The sequence below is a fragment of the Hordeum vulgare genome, chromosome 3H (assembly GCF_904849725.1).
Source record: "Hordeum vulgare subsp. vulgare chromosome 3H, MorexV3_pseudomolecules_assembly, whole genome shotgun sequence".
In the NCBI taxonomy this organism is placed as follows: domain Eukaryota; kingdom Viridiplantae; phylum Streptophyta; class Magnoliopsida; order Poales; family Poaceae; genus Hordeum; species Hordeum vulgare.
Window position 1 is genome coordinate 177,876,892 of NC_058520.1, and position 16,565 is coordinate 177,893,456.

Consider the following 16,565-nt stretch of genomic DNA (forward strand, 5'->3'; position numbering starts at 1 on the left):
TTAATTGTCTAGTTGTTCTCTGTCAGCTAGAAATATGGCATCTACAATCACAAACACATTTTAAAATTAATGAAAACTACAATCAGGTAGAAAACAGAATGAACGAAAACTACAATCAGGTAGAAAACAGAATCAATGATCCAACTAATTTTGGTATAAGATATGTAGAAGAAATATTCATCAGTACTAGCATAAATTCAAGTCCTTCTTTCTTCTCTATTAATTTAGGGACCAAATAATGCATGTACTCATGTTCTATTCGAGATACTATTCAGTCAGCATAATTCTAATACTAGTAGTGTAGTGCAAGGATATAATAAAACAGTAGAATTCTCATGTTCAGTTTAAGCAAGACCCAATCTAAAGCACATTTTCAATCTTAAAGTTGCATTCCAACTTAATCCAGCCATAGATTCGTAAGGATCTAACTCGAGAATCTTACACACAACAAATCTGAGAAACAGGGGACTTCACCACGCCAAACAACAACTTTCTTCCTTGTAAGTACAACAGCTAGCATCATCACAGTATGGATTGATTTAAACCACTCTGATGAACAAATTAATAGGATGTTTGTAGCTGAAGGTGATTGATTGGTTTGGTGCAAACTGAAGCACTTGTTTTGCTACTTGTCTAACAAATTAAACCACTCTGCTAAATCAACAATCCGAAACTAAAGCTTTTTTATATATAAATGGTTGCTGCAAACATGCAAATACTAGTAGTGCTACTTGTCTAATAAATTAAATGCATCGTATTGTTCTTATTCTTATTAAAGCTAAGAAGCACTCCTGAATCAGGCAAGCAACATCATAGCAGTAAAGCATCTAGCATCATCCGTATATGGATTTCATGTTTTTTTATGGTTAATAGAGCTGGTTAGAGCAACCAATTTCATGTTTTTTGTAATAAAAACAAAGAGCCAAACTGTATCTTGTAATAACAGGAGAAGAAAAACATAAGGGGTCATTTTCACCTTAGTTGCCATGCTGCTCTATTATAACTCCCAGGATTCTCCCAGCATAAATTATATTACCATAGCTACTTAGACTCCAATACATAAGCGCAACAACCACAATCTGAAATACCATTGATTCATCAGTACCAAAATAACCTCTTTAGCTAAAAGGTGACCATCAGGAACCACACACGCATCATGCAATGCAGGAAGACCAAATATGGTAGTTGACAAGTACACCACCGACCACACTAACAAGCAGCTGCCGGTCTCACACTTGAAACTCAGCTTGCCACCCGACACACCCGAGCTCGCGTCGTCATCGCACTTTGTTCCTGCTGCTGCAGGGGCACCACCACCGTCCCTTATGTGGAATCTTAGAAAATTGCTGCTCATACAAAGAAGATAAATCAGATTATAAGATACATGTGGTTTTAGAAAAGGTAAAACTGTAATACATGAAACAGCCACCAAAAACTGCAATAAACTCTGCTCGATTGATGACCAACCTTCCTATTTTTCAGTTCATAAGGACACAAAATAAATTGTTGGGATGGGAACCCTATTGTTCAAAAACAGCGAGGACTTTTATTACACAAATAGTTCATGCTTTGAGAATATACAAATGCATCCTTCTATGATTTTCTTTCCAAAAGCCATGTACAAGTGATGAAATCATATGTGCTCTTTTCACCCAAATAGAAAGGAGTACAGGTTAGGACATTGCCCTCTAACTAGGTACACATGGTAAACATACACAAATGGTTTTCATTCCCTAAGCTATGTCCAAATGGTGAAATCACATATGATGTACAACTAGCCCATGTCTTCAGCAAAGCAAGCAGTCGCCTGCTTTTTAAACACTAATTGTTGTGCGACAGTTCCAACTAGGTTGAGAATGCCCAAAGTTCATATCTGCTGAGTTTAGCTTTCAGTTACATTTCACAAATATGGAGTATTAACTAATTTTTTAATGAGAAGTCCCTAGTAAATCAAGCAAGATTTCATTCAAACTCTTTCTTATTCTATTCTTGTCAGTTTACACATAAAAAGATCACATGCTATCAGTTCAATCTTTAATTTATGTAGGTACTAGGATTGTAGCACGTCAACTGCCAAAAGCAACAACAGGGAATCGTGGCACGTAAAAAAGTATTTCGTAACAAGTCCTAGTCGTATCATCTAGTACAGGAACAGAAGTGATTATTTTTTCTCTCCCTTTTCTTTGCCACGATTTTTTTCCTTTCGGTTTTTCTCCCTGTATAAATCGATCGGGTATTTGTTCTGTTTGGAGCAATCCATCATGTATATTGTATGTGTGCATGGACATCTTCTTCTTTTTTCCTAGCACTAATCATCACTTATAATCTATTCCCAGGTAAATGTTCTATCAAGATAAAATAAACTTTGCAGTTATAATAAAACTCCAATGAACTTAATAAATATTCAAATCCTCCAGTCCAATTAAGCATCCATGAGTGGCAGGAACGCAAAGTTGCAGGTAACAATAGGAGCAAAACAAAACCTCCTTCAGGGGTAAGTTCTCCTGCAGCACAGGGGGCAACAAGAGCTTCAGGAACAGAGCAACAAGAGCAGCACGAACTCCAAATCGAACCGAACCGAATCGAGAGAGAGAGAGAGATAGAGAGAGAGAGAGAGGACGCTAGGGTCAAACCGAGAGAGGAAGCAACGGCCGCCACCTCCTCCTCTCCTGGCGCACGAGCGACTGGGGAGAAGCAGCCAACCTCCTTCGCGTGACGACGACGCGGATCCTGAAGTACCGTGGCGGATCTGGCGGCCGCCTGACCCGCCGCTCGATCTGGGAGAGAAGGTGACGGGGGTGGGGGCATCTATGGCGTGGGAGAGGGCCGAGACCGGGAGCCAGGTCGCCGATGTGCGGGGAGGCGGCGGGAGGCGAGGGAATCGGGGGGAGGGAGAGTGGGGGAGGGGAGGGGAGCTTAGACGAGATTCACCCGCGACACCGGCCCGACCACCATTGGGACCGCGACGACCTAGAGCATTATGGCGGACTAGAGGGAGCAGCAAAACGAAGAGAACGACGAGCCCCAGCCGCGCAGGCGAGGTCGCCAAGTTGGCTGTGGTGGTGGTCTTCCCAACGTGTAGGGGGAGAAGATAGGCGGCAAAACTGGGGGAGAGGGAGGGTGCAGACCAGCTATCGTGGTTTTGTCACGGCAGATGTCCTCGTGAAAGGACTTAGTACTGGAGCCATCGCACTTTGGTGGTGACTCAAAGGGGTTGAACGGGAGTGAGATGGCGATTTACCCAGGTTGGGCCCCTCGTGAGGAGGTAAAGGCCTACGTCCTGCTTTGAGTTGTATTGATGCAGTTTCGATTAGAAGGAGGGCGTAACTCGCCAGACCTAGTACTCGATGATTTCTAACCTGTCCTCTTCTCCCTGGGACTTGCCTTTATATACAGGTTGAGTCCTTAGGGTTTACAAGGGTCCTTTCCTTTACCCAAATTGTGACTTTTGTGATCTCTAAGTCGCCGCCCTTCCGAGGCTTGGAGACCTTCTTTATTATGGACTCCTTTCAAAGGTCATAAACCGCCATACTACTCTTGGCTTTACCAGACCAAGGCCCAAACTACATTTTAGATGAGTCGCAAGCTTTGGTGACCCGGCCCAACTAGGGCGGGTTATCAACAGATAATATCCCCAACATTAGGCCCCAGATTGACTTGAATTTCCTTCACGCCAATATCCTTGCTCAATTTAAGGGCGATTCATCTTCACTCTTCTTATGCACCATGCATCCAAACCGCCATCTGTTGTGGAAAAACCTGAGTCGCCAAACCGCTTCTTGTTAGCTCCTTTCTCGAATCCTAGAAAGGATAATGACGTAATCTCTCAACGGATCCTTCGATATCGTTATCCCAAAAATTTCGGGGCGCCATCATGGCGAATCTTTATCTTTTGGCAGTTCCCGCTCACGGTGCCTCGTTTCCAGCGCCTGCCCTGTTAAATAGGTGGGGGAAAGGACTGGGCGCATTTCACCTACCCGCATTATCGCCCTTCTCTCCCCCATTATCGCAGCAAAAATCTCATCGTCACCCGAGAGCTCCGTTGCCGCCCGAAGACCTCGTCGCCGCCCGAAAGCTTTGGTGCTGCCCGAAGACTTCGTCGCCACCGAACACCTCGTCGGGACCGAGAAGTTTCGTCGCTGTCGAACGCCTCGCCTCGTCGATCACTTCGTCGCCACCGTACACCTCGTCGTCGCCGAACATCTCGTCGCCACCTCGAGGCTTCCGCATTCGTCCGAAACCTTCGTCGCCGTCCGCGCAGCGGTCGCGGCGAAACCTTCTTCGGACGTCTTCGGCAATATCCACCAGGTCAGCTTCCGCCATTTTAAGAGTCGATCCAAGTTCTTTCGAAGTTCATACCTACTGTGCTTTGGGCATCTCCCGAATGGCTCTATTTGTTCCTGTTTAATTGATGGCGATGATGACGAAAAAACCAATGTCCTTGATACCTTCATCTGTCTGCTCTTGATTTGCACACTTAGAGTAGCACTTCATCAAATCAACAATATTATCCCATCTTAATCGTAGGTTGCCGACTCCGGTTATTTTAAGCGTTTATTTCCATCTGTCCAGTAGATCCATAATCTACCGCTTGTTATGTGAAAACTGTTTGTAAACTTCATACTTCGCCATTTTTGGATAAATGCCTGTGACGCCCTGGAAACATCGCTCCCTTAAGTAGCCAAAGTTTCGTAAGTCGCCCTAGCAACCTGACCCGGGCCTTCATTGGCGGATCAAAAAAAATTCCTCAGCTAGCGGACAAATTACTTGGCGAGTCAAATGAAATCGATTCACCTCTTACAGTAGATGTTTTGGCGTGTCAATTCACCCGTACTTTATCCCTTTGTAGCATGGGCGCCGTCTTCAAAGGTGACTGGCTCCCTACCAAGGTTAATGATGCCATACTAGAGGATTATCTGAAAACGGGAAATCTGGACCCTCACGATGTTATCGGTTGGCGTACCGGGTTCGGAGAAGAAATCCCCAATCCCAAAGAAGTGGAAATAGTTGTTTTCGTTGAACACCTTGAGCGAGGTTTTAAGCCGCCTGGATCGAAGTTCCACAGAGACGCCATGGCTTTCATGAATGTCCGCCTCCAAGATCTAGGGCCCAATTCGATAAGCAACCTATGCCAGTTCTAGGTGTTTTGTGAAGCTTACGTGCGGATGGAACCCTCAGTTCCCTTATTCTGGTATTTCTTCCACTGAAATCGCCAAACAGGATTTCACAATGGCCCCAGCTTGGAGCTCGGCGGTGTAAATGTTCAACACCGCAGGGATAGCCCATTTCCGTCACTCGCCATGCCAAGCCACTCCAAAGGCTGGGGCGAGTCTTGGTTTTATTGTCAAGAAACCTCGCGTGTAGGTGAAAACAAACTTCTGGGTTATAGGGTAGATCGCCTTCCAACGAATTTCAAGCTCCCGGACAAGCTCACCAAAGAGGAGGAGTCAGATTTCATCCCAGTATTGTCTGAGTTAAGATCTTTGACAAACAACGGCCTTATTGGAGTTGATTTGATCCGCTGCTAGGTCGAATGGCGCATCCTCCCTTTAAGTTGCCGGGACGATTTAATGTGCGAGTTCGACGGCACTCTAGATCATCCTCAATGCTACTTCCACACGGCTCTTACGGAAAGTGATATTGTCACCATTATCAAGAAGCTGACCGGCGAGCCCGCGGGAAAATGCGGCCAAATAGGTCTCAAACCTTTCTGCAAAATTAACCCGACACCCAAGGTAAACAACTTTAACCCGCCTTTTGTCTTTTACTTTTTATGTCTCATTCGAACTATGGCTTCTTAGAAAATATGCCATTTCAGAAAGGTGATAAATTTTGGTCCAAGAGGCCAAAAAAGTCAGCCATGAAGCAAGCTAGGCCGCCTCCAAAGAATAAATCCAAGGGCAAGGGAAAGGCTGCTGTGACTGAACCATCTGAGGCTGATGAATCCCAAGTCGGCGACGCACCTTCGGAGGTAAAAACCTATCCTTTCTTAACTCGCCATTCATTACTGATAACTTTGTATTTATACCTCTGCATCTCTTGAATAGAATGAAGACAACGAAAGCCAGGAGGATTCCGTAGAGGTAATTTCTGTTTCCTCCGATTCATCTCCTTCCCCACCTAAGCCGGCCAGGCAAATTTGTGGGAAAGTTCCCTTCTCACACCCCAAATGCTTGTTTGGACCCAAATTTTCTTCTGAAGAAAGCACAACACACTTCAAATCGGAAGACTCGAAGTCATTCCGGCGATCTCGTGTCCGGTTTACCAACAAGGAACAAGAAAAGGCCAAATGAGGTATCTTTTAACAACACTTCTTCACGTCTTTTTGGGTCGCATTTGTAACCTGCTCATATCTTCGACGTACAATTCTTGCAGAGTTCTCCTCCTACATTTGGCGACTCAGTAATGTCAGCACTTCCGCCAATGATCCGTGTCCCTGGGTAAGTCTTTTGATAATTTTTAGTTTGAATCTGATGGTGATAAGTTTTCAGTCCTTTAAACGCAACCCCTTCTCCTTTCAGGGCACATGAGAAGAAAAGAAAGACTGGCGGGTCAACTCCTATCATAATCTCGGAGCCTACCGAGAAATCGGTGCCGATCCAAGATAACCCGAACCAAGACAAATCTAAAGATCAAGTGGATCTCCCTTGCTCTCCCAAGGAAACAATGGATGCCCCGAAGCCGCCAAGTCCATTGACAACAGCAGAAGACCCGAACACTGTTATTATCACTGGTACTAGCTTCTCTAAACCGGCCACAGCCGTTTTATCGAAGCATGTATCATCATCATCTCAAACTGTTCCCGAGTATGAACTCTCCAAGGCCAAGCTCTCTCAATATGAACATTTGGAATTCAAAGAACTTTGCTCTGGTTTTGCAAGTCGCTTGGAGGCGAGTTATGAGATGGAGAAAAGCCTGCTTCGGATGCTGAAAAACAAACATGAGGTAAATTTTGTCGTATACTATATTATCCCCATTAACCCCCAAGGGCCGGGTCATCAGTAAAAAAAATGAGTCGGGTCTTGATGACTTAAAAACTTTCGACCAGTAACCCCCAAGGGCCGGGTCATCAATAAAAAGATGAGCCGGATCTTGATGACTTGAAAAACTTTCGACCAGTAACACCCAAGGGCCGGGTCATCAGTAAAAAGATGAGCCGGGTCTTGATGACTTAAAAACATTCGACGAGTAACCCCCAAGGGCCGGGTCATCAACAAAAAGATGAGACGGGTCTTGATGTTGTATAATTTTGTCTGAAAATTATACATTAGCCCCCAAGTGTCAGGGATATTGCTTGCAATAGTTCTGAGACTTGCCCCTTAATCATATGCTTCAACAGGAATCTCTTATCCATACTGAATCAACACTTGGCGACTTGAAGAAAAGCTTATCTGATCAGCAAGATGCCCGAGCCAAATCGGAGGAGAAGTATCGACTGTTCCTAGCTGAGATGGAAAAGCTAAAAGCCGACTTAAAAAGGGCTCAAGCTGACCAAGATGTTTTAACAAAGCGAGCAGAGAAAGCTGAGGCCAAATTGGATACTGTGCAACATGAACTGTCCGGCTTAAAACGTCATATCTCAAACATGGCACAAGCCGTCTTTGGTAAATAACTAACCCTTGACCTTTGTAAACAAATACCTCTTATCTGAGTCGCTGACTATCATTACCCCTTATACAGGTCCAAGAGCCGCCAACCTTCAAGATGATTGCGTCCTCGCGCTTAAGGTGATTTAGACGCTGACAGAGCAGCTATATACCGGCAGTGTGCTGACTGTGAAAGCGGTGATGGGCGCCAAGGAGCCTATAACATCAATAAAGAAGATGCTTGGTTGCCTATCCACGCCTCCACCCCAGATTGGCGAGTTAACTCGGTCAGCTGCCCAGAAAGGAGTGCTGACTACGCTGAGTCGATGCTTAGCATATGCTCCAGAGATCAACCCAGAAGAAGTAGCGGCAGGCTTTCCTCAACTCAAGGATGATGGGTCAGAATTCGCCGAAGAGGACTACCAGCGTGTTGTCAAGGACTCCCGTCTGGCGGCGACTCAGCTTGCTGCAAACCTGGACTTATCAAAATACGAGGCCGCCTACGACAATAAGAACAAGAAGGTCAACCTGCCAACCTTTGTGACGACCAGCTTAACTCCGCGCCGACCCAAGAATCCTTTTGACTTGGACGCGGATCTCTCATCAATCCTGACCGATGAAGATGAATTTGCCACTTTGTCCAAGTGTAACTGGGTACTAGGCGACTTGCAGATTGAGGTTGGCCAAAGCTCGCAGCAGGCTGATCCAAGGGCGTCAGCAGAATAAAATTTCATTGAATTGGCCATGAGATCCATGTAATAGGTCTCATTTAGGAATCGACACTGCTTTTGTGATACCTTTAAAAAATCCTTATGTCGCCCTTAAGGCGATTTGAAATACTTGATCCACCATTTGAGGCTTTTTTATGATGCTTAATCCGCCATGGATAGAGTGATTTCGATCATCAACCTGTTCTAAGCTTTGAAAAACATATGTGAAACCATCTCAATGAATAATAAGTGATAACAAATAGCAGTCGCCCCAAAATATTTTGAGGCGAATCAGAAAAAAGTCTGAAAAACCTTGCGGCAGTGCCAGGAAGGTAAAAAATAGTAATTTTGTTGGCTCATAAGGTCGCGACAGGATAGGGCAAGTCAAAAAAGCTCAAGCGCCACCCAAAATAGTAGTTTCGTCGGCTCATAAGGTCGCGACAGGATAGGGCGAGTCAAAAAGCTCAAGCGCCACCCAAGAATGATTTCGTCGGCTCATAAGGTCGCGAAAGGATAGGGCGAGTAAAAAACCTCAAGCGCCACCCAAGATAATAATTTCGTCGGCTCATAAGGTCGCGACAGGATAGGGCGAGTTAAAAAGCTCAAGCGCCAGCCAAGAATGATTTCGTCGGACCTTAAGGTCGCGACAGGATAGGGCGAGTCAAAAAGCTCAAGCGCCACCCAAGATAATGGTTTCGTCGGCTCATAAGGTCGCGACGGGATAGGGCGAGTCAAAAAGCTCAAGCGCCACCCAAGATAATGATTTCGTCGGCTCATAAGGTCGCGACAGGATAGGGGGAGTCAAAAAGCTCAAGCGCCACCCAAGAATGATTTCGTCGGCTCATAAGGTCGCGACAGGATAGGGCGAGTCAAAAAGCTCAAGTGCCACCCTAGGTAATGATTTCGTCGGCTCATAAGGTCGCGACAGGATAGGGCGAGTCAAAAAGCTCAAGCGCCACCCAAGGTAATCATTTCGTCGGCTCATAAGGTCGCGACAGGATAGGGCGAGTCAAAAAGCTCAAGCGCCACCCAACATAATAATTTCATAGGCCAAATGGATAATAAAACTGATCTCAATAAGAGGAAGCCCCCAAGTCGGGAGGCGTTTTAATTTTATTGCTTTATAGTAAGGACTAAAAAACTTAAAAAATGCAGAGCTTAAAAGCTCAAGTGTAGTAAGGCCGCAAGTGGGCAATATTCCAGGGGCGAGTCGACTTAGCCTCCGTGGTTGGCCCATCAGGCCGGAGATCCACCAGATAGTAAGAGCCGTTGTGAAGATTTTTGCTGACGATGAACGGTCCTTCCCATGGTGGTGACAGCTTATGCATGCCAGCACGATCCTGTATCAGCCGAAGTACTAAGTCGCTTTCCTGAAAGGTTCGGCTCTTGACCCGGCGGTTGTGATAACGCCGTAAATCATGCTGATAAATGGCTTATCGGGCCGCAGCCAAGTCACGCGCCTCCTCTAAGGCGTCCAAAGAGTCTTGATGCGCTAGTTCGTTGTCCTATTCCACGTAAGCGGCGACTCTGGGCGAGTCATGCCTCATGTCAGTGGGAAGAACAACTTCTGCTCCATAGACCAGAAAGAAAGGGGTAAAACCCGTGGACCGGTTCGGGGTGGTCCGGATGCTCCATAACACTGAAGGCAACTCCTCAACCCAACATCCCGGGTTTTTTCCAAAGGAACCATGAGCCGGGGCTTGATTCGCCCGTTCCGCCTGCCCATTAGACTGTGGGTGAGCGACGGCAGAAACATCAAGCCGGATATGCTCTCGACGGCAAAACTCCTGCATCGCCCCTTGAGACAAATTAGTGCCATTATCAGTAATGATACTGTGTGGATATCCGAACCGGAAGATCAGCTTTTTCAAGAAGTTGACCGCCGTCTCCGCATCGCAAGCTCCAACAGGCTCTGCCTCGACCCAGTTGGTGAACTTATCAACCGCCACCAACAAATGGGTTTTCTTGTTAGATGACATTTTAAAAGGGCCAAGCATGTCTAACCCCCAGACCGCGAAAGGCCAAGTGATGGGAATCATTCTTAGTTCTTGAGCCGGCACATGAGCTTGTCGTCCATAACGCTGGCATCCCTCGCATCGACGAACTATCTCTTCTGCATCTGCATGAGCCATCAACCAAAAGAAACCATGACGGAATGCCTTTGAAACCAAAGAGCGTGACACGGCGTGATGCCCACAATCACCGGAATGAATGTCATTTAGGATTACGCATCCTTCTTCGGAGGAAACACATCGTTGAAAAACCCCAGAGGCACTCCGCTTATATAATTCGCCATTGATGATCGCCATGGATTTGCTTCGCCGAACAATTTGGCGGGCCAAAACTTCATCTGTTGGTAACTCGCCCCGGGCGAGATAGGCCAGATAGGGAAGAACCCAATCCGGCGTGACGTGGAGAGCCGCCACGAATTGAGACTGAGGATCTGGCATCGCCAACTCCTCATCTGACGGCAAACTTACGGAGGGATTATGCAAAATATCCAGAAAAACGTTGGGGGAACCAGCTTTTGCAGGGAACCAAGACGTGAAAGGGCGTCAGCCGCCTCGTTAAGGCTCCGGTCAATGTGATCAACCTGATAGCCATGGAAATGACCCGCCACATCGGACACAGCTCTTCTGTGAGCCGCCATCACGGGGTCTCGAGAATCCCAAGTGCCTGAAACTTGCTGCGCCACCAGATCAGAATCGCCAAAACATCTAACCCGCGTAAGGTTCATCTCCTTGGCGAGTCACAAGCTGTGAAGCAAAGCCAGCATTGTTAGTGCACGGAAACATGAGTCGGAGGACATAACAGAATTTATCTCCTTGAGGGGACACCAGTACCACACCAGCCCCCGAGCCTTCCAGTTGTCTGGATCCATCAAATAAATAGTCCAATATGTAAGATCAGGCCTGTCTTCCGGGGCCTGCAACTCCGTCCAATCATTGACGAAATCAACTAAAGCTTGAGATTTGATGGCCGTGCGAGGGGTATATCGCACGTGATGCGGCCCAAGTTCAATCGACCACTTGGCAATCCGCCCTGTTGCCTCCCGATTCTGGATGATGTCCCGGAGGGGGGCGGAACTAACCACCGTGATGGGATGCTGTTGAAAATAATGCTTAAGCTTCTGACTCGCCATAAACACCCCACACACTAACTTCTGCCAACATGGGTACCATTGCTTGGAAAGAGTTAGCACTTCGCTAACAAAATACACCGGGCGCTGCACTGGGTATTCCTTCCCTTCCTCCTTCCTTTCAACGACCACCGCCACACTTACTGCTTTAGAGTTTGCCGCAATATACAAAAGCATGGGTTCTTTCTCAGTCGGGGCGGCCAAGACCGGCGGGTTGACCAGTTGCCGTTTCAAGGCTTCAAAAGCTAAATCTGCCTCATCTGTCCAAACAAAATGGTCAGATTTCTTTAGTAATTGATAAAGGGGAATCGCCTTTTCTCCCAGGCGGCTTATGAAGCGACTTAAAGCCGCAATGCTACCCGCCATCCGTTGGACTTGATTAACATTTGCCGGTTTTCCAAGGGACGTGACTGCTTCGATTTTGTCCGGGTTAGCTTCAATGCCACGCTCAGACACCAGGAAGCCCAACAATTTCCCTGCAGGAACACCAAAAACACACTTGGTGGGATTCAGCTTCATCTGATACACCCGCAGATTATCGAAAGTTTCCTTGAGATCCTCCAGTAGCGTCTCCCCCTGGCGGGTCTTAATCACAATGTCATCGACATAGGCATGGACGTTGTGTCCGATTTGGCTGCGGAGGCAATTCTGGATGCAGCACTGATAAGTCACCCCTGCACTCTTGAGCCCAAACGGCATGGATACATAGCAAAAAGCCCCAAAGGGGGTTATAAAAGTTGTTTTCTCTTGATCCTCCACGACCATCTTGATTTGGCGATATCCAGAGTAGGCGTCCAAAAAGTAGAAACGTTCGCATCCCGCCACCGAGTCAATAATCTGGTCGATGCGGGGAACAGCGAAAGGATCTTTTGGAGAAGCTCTGTTGAGGTCCATGTAATCAATGCACATACGGAAAGTACCATTCTTTTTGAGTACCAAGACCGGGTTAGCCAACCATTTGGGGTGGAAAACTTCCACGATGAATCCGGCGGCTAAGAGACGGGCAACCTCTTCCCCGATTGCCTTGCGTCATTCCCCGTTAAACCTGCGAAGATACTGCTGGATAGGTTTTGCTTTTGGGTCAACATTAAGATGGTGCTCAGCGAATTCTCTTGGCACACCAAGCATGTCAGAAGGTTTCCATGCGAAAATGTCCTAATTCTCACGGATGAATTCGATGAGCGCGCTTTCCTATTTGGGATCCAGACCCGTCCCAATGGTGAACTGCTTGGATGAATCGCCAGGAACGAAATCAACCGTTTTAGTGTCATCCGTTGGTTTGAACTTGAGGGGTGGCTCAGCATCTGTCGTTGGCTTCTTTAAGGGTGACATGTCAGCCGGATCAACATTGGCCCGATGATACTTGAGCTCTTCTGCAGCGCAGGCGACTTCTGCTTAAGCCGCGTCCCCTTCTTCACATTCCTTTGCTATTCTTCTATCACCGTCCACCGTGATGGGTCCCTTAGGACCTGGCATGTTGAGTTTAAGGTAAACATAGCATGGGTGAGCCATGAACCGGGCGTAAGCCGGCCGCCCAAATAGCGCATGGTAGGGGCTTTTCAATTTGACCACCTCAAACATCAGCGACTCACTCCTGTAGTTATATGCTGTTCCAAATGCGACTGTGAGTCTGACTCGGCCTATGGGGTACGCCGACTTGCCCGGGACGATTCCGTGGAATACCGTGGTTGAAGGCATCGAATCCTTCTCCAATAGATTCATCCTTTGGAAAGTGTCAAAATATAAGATATTAATGCTTATGCCACCGTCCATTAGCACCTTCGACAGGGTGTACCCCCCAACTTGGGGAGCTACGACCAACGCTAAGTCACCAGGATTGTCAAATCTTGGCGGATGATCCTCCCTACTCCATGATATGGTCTGCTCGGACCAGTGGAGGTACCTGGGAAGTGCCGGCTCAGACACACTGTACGCCCGGTGACTCACCTTCTTATCACGCCTGCAAGCATTGGTGGTGAAAACGTGGTACTGCTTGTTGCTTAACTGTTTGGGGTTGTTGCGAAAGCCGCCGTTGTCATCCTGACCCTGCGAAGCCCCCTGTGGGGGCGGTGGCTGAAAAGCTCCGGGCGGGTTATACCGCCGCTGGTGATGCACTGGATACTGGCCGCTGCTCGGCTGCGAGCCCCCCTGAGCCCCCGGCTCGGGAAAACCGCCAAAGGGGTTCTGACATTGGTTGGGTGCAGCAAACTGCTTCTGCCGTTGGTCTGGGTCACCATTTTGGCTTTTCTTGATCGCCTCCGCCCGAAACTCCCGCATCACGAAACAGTTCTCCCAGGAATGAGTCGTCGGTCCGTCTGCCATGGCATGGTGCGGGCAATGGCCCTTCAGTAACTCTTCATAGTTACACGGCTTCTTACCACTGTATCCCCTGTTTTTCTTGTGGCGTTGGTTGCCATTGTTGGTGTTGGTATTGGCGACTAAATCCGAAGATTCCTCTTGCTGCCTTCTCTTGCCATTGGCTCCCTGATTGTGGCGGTTACGTCCCTGGAACTGGGTATGATTTTTGGATGACTCACCCTTCTTTGGCGAGTTAGCTTTACCGTCCTCACCGGGATCTTTGGTGTCGTCCGCTTTAGCGTATCTAGTGAGGGTATCAATTAGCTCCCCCATGTCTTGGACCTTTCGCTTGAGTCGCCCCAACTTCTGCACCAGGGGTTCGTAGTGGCAATTCTGCTCGAGGATCGACACAGCCTGAGCCTCCGTAATACCGTCTGATGAATGGATAATTTCCGCGACCCGCCGTGACCAGTGGTGGGCCGACTCATCGGGGCGCTGAACGCAGTGCTGCAGATCGACAATCGTCATTGGACGTTTGCAGGTTCCTCGGTTGTTTTTGATGAAGCGGTCTTTCAATTCAGCCCAGGTCTGGATGGAGTTGGGGGGTAAGTTTTTCAACCAAGTACGTGCTGACCCTTCGAGAATCATTGTGAAGTATCTGGCGCAAACTGCTTCGTTTACGTCGAGCATGTCCATGGCGATTTCATAACTCTCGACCCATGACGCCGGCTCAAGGTCCGGGGTGTAGTTAGGCACCTTTCTTGGTCCTTTAAAATCATTGGGCATTCGTTCGTTGCGAAAGGCGGGGGCCAAGAGCGGCACCCCCACTCGTCCACCGCTCCCGACGAGAGGGACTGGGGCGATTTGGATGTTCGGGAGATCCCGGCCCGGCGGGTTTTGATGATCAGGCGGGTTGTCCTGGGGGATGAGTCGCGGTCCGCTGGTTACAGCGGGCTGGTCCTCTGGCCGACTCCTGGTGTGACTCGCCTGGGGAGTGGAATGCAGCCTATCTAGGCTATGTGAGAACTGGGCGTTTTGAACCACCGCCGTCTTCAACATCTCAATGGCGTTTCTTGCTTCTATCTCGGCAGGAGTATTGCCGTGAATCGGAAGAGATTCCAAATGGCGAGTTGCGGCAAGGACGTTGTCCACTGGGTTGGAAAAGTGACCTTGAGGTGTCCGGAATCGGGGAATGCGATCCTCAATTGGTTGAACCGGCGGGTTAGGTGGTTGGCCCGGTCCTCCCCTTGGGGCGGCTCCCGCCCTGGGAGTTCACGGAGTATCGAACAGGCGGGTCGGGTTGAGATCAGGGGGTAGGCGACCCTGGTGCCTCCGCTGATGAACAGCGTCAGATGCGCGCTGGTGTCTTTCGAGCCGCCAGTTGTCAGTATTTAAGCGAGTTCTCTCGGCGGTAATTTGAGCTTGCCGGGTCTCGATCCTGGCAGACTCCACCTCGGCATCCCGATGAGCCTTTGCCGCTGCTTCCCTTAGCTTCGCCAATTATGTGTTTACTGCCTCCTGGTTTTCCGGTGTGATGGGGGTCGCCATAAGCTTTGTAATTTCCGCTGCTAATTCCACCAAGACAGCGGCGGGCTTCTAGATGTCTCGCCAGGCCCATCCTCGCCTGCCGGGTTTGGCGAGGGTTGAGTCGCCCCAGCCATGTAAATGGCGATCTGGCGGCGGGTTCGGTCAAGGACTTCGGGGTCCATGGCCAACGACAAGCCCCCAAGACAATCCCTATGTAGAGACCGGATTGAATCTGAATCGCCCATGGACGATTCGTCATCAGTGTTGACTAGTGTGGTTTCCTGGGTCGCTGAGTGTTCTGGTTCCTTCGATCCCTGCGTGAATCCAACAAAGATCGGGCGAGTCAGATTTGGCGTCGTTAGTGGGTGGACGTACATGGCCGGTTCGACGATGTCGGTGGAGATGTCCGGCTCAGGCACGGATGATCCAATCATGCCGATGAAGACGTTGATCTTGCCGAAGGGGACGCTGTACCAAGATTCGATCGAATCCGCCTCGGGCCCCCATTGCAGGTTGTTGATGTAGTACTTCCCACGGCGGCTCCGGGCGATGAGCCCCGTCGCATAGCTCCCAAACCCTGGTAGGGCTCCCTTTGAGAACTCAACTCCACTGTGCGCAGGCCCCACGGTGGGCGCCAACTGTCGTGGTTTTGTCACGGCAGATGTCCTCGTGAAAGGACTTAGTACTAGAGCCATCACACTTTGGTGGCGACTCAAAGGGGTTGAACGGGAGTGAGATGGCGATTTACCCAGATTCGGCCCCTCGTGAGGAGGTAAAGGCCTACGTCCTGCTTTGAGTTGTATTGATGGAGTTTCGATTACAAGGAGGGCGTAACTCGCCAGACCTAGTACTCGATGATTTCTAACCTGTCCTCTTCTCCCTGGGAATCGCCTTTATATACAGGTCGAGTCCTTAGGGTTTACAAGGGTCTTTTCCTTTACCCAAATCGTGACTTTTGCGATCTCTAAGTCGCCGCCCTTCCGAGGCTTGGAGACCTTCTTTATTATGGACTCCTTCCGAAGGTCATAAACCGCTATACTACTCTTGGCTTTACCAGACCAAGGCCCAAACTACATTTTAGATGAGTCGGCAGCTTTGGTGACCCGGCCCAACTAGGGTGGGTTATCAACAGATAATATCCCCAACACCAGCGGCGAGGGGAGAGGGAGGTGGGTGGCAGATTTGGGTCGGGGAGCCGTGGTGCGAGACGGGGACGAGGGGAGAGGGAGATGGGTGGCGGATCTGGATCGGTGAAAGGGCTAGGGTTCGTGTGCGCGAGAGAGAGGGAGATGTTTTCTGCGAGAG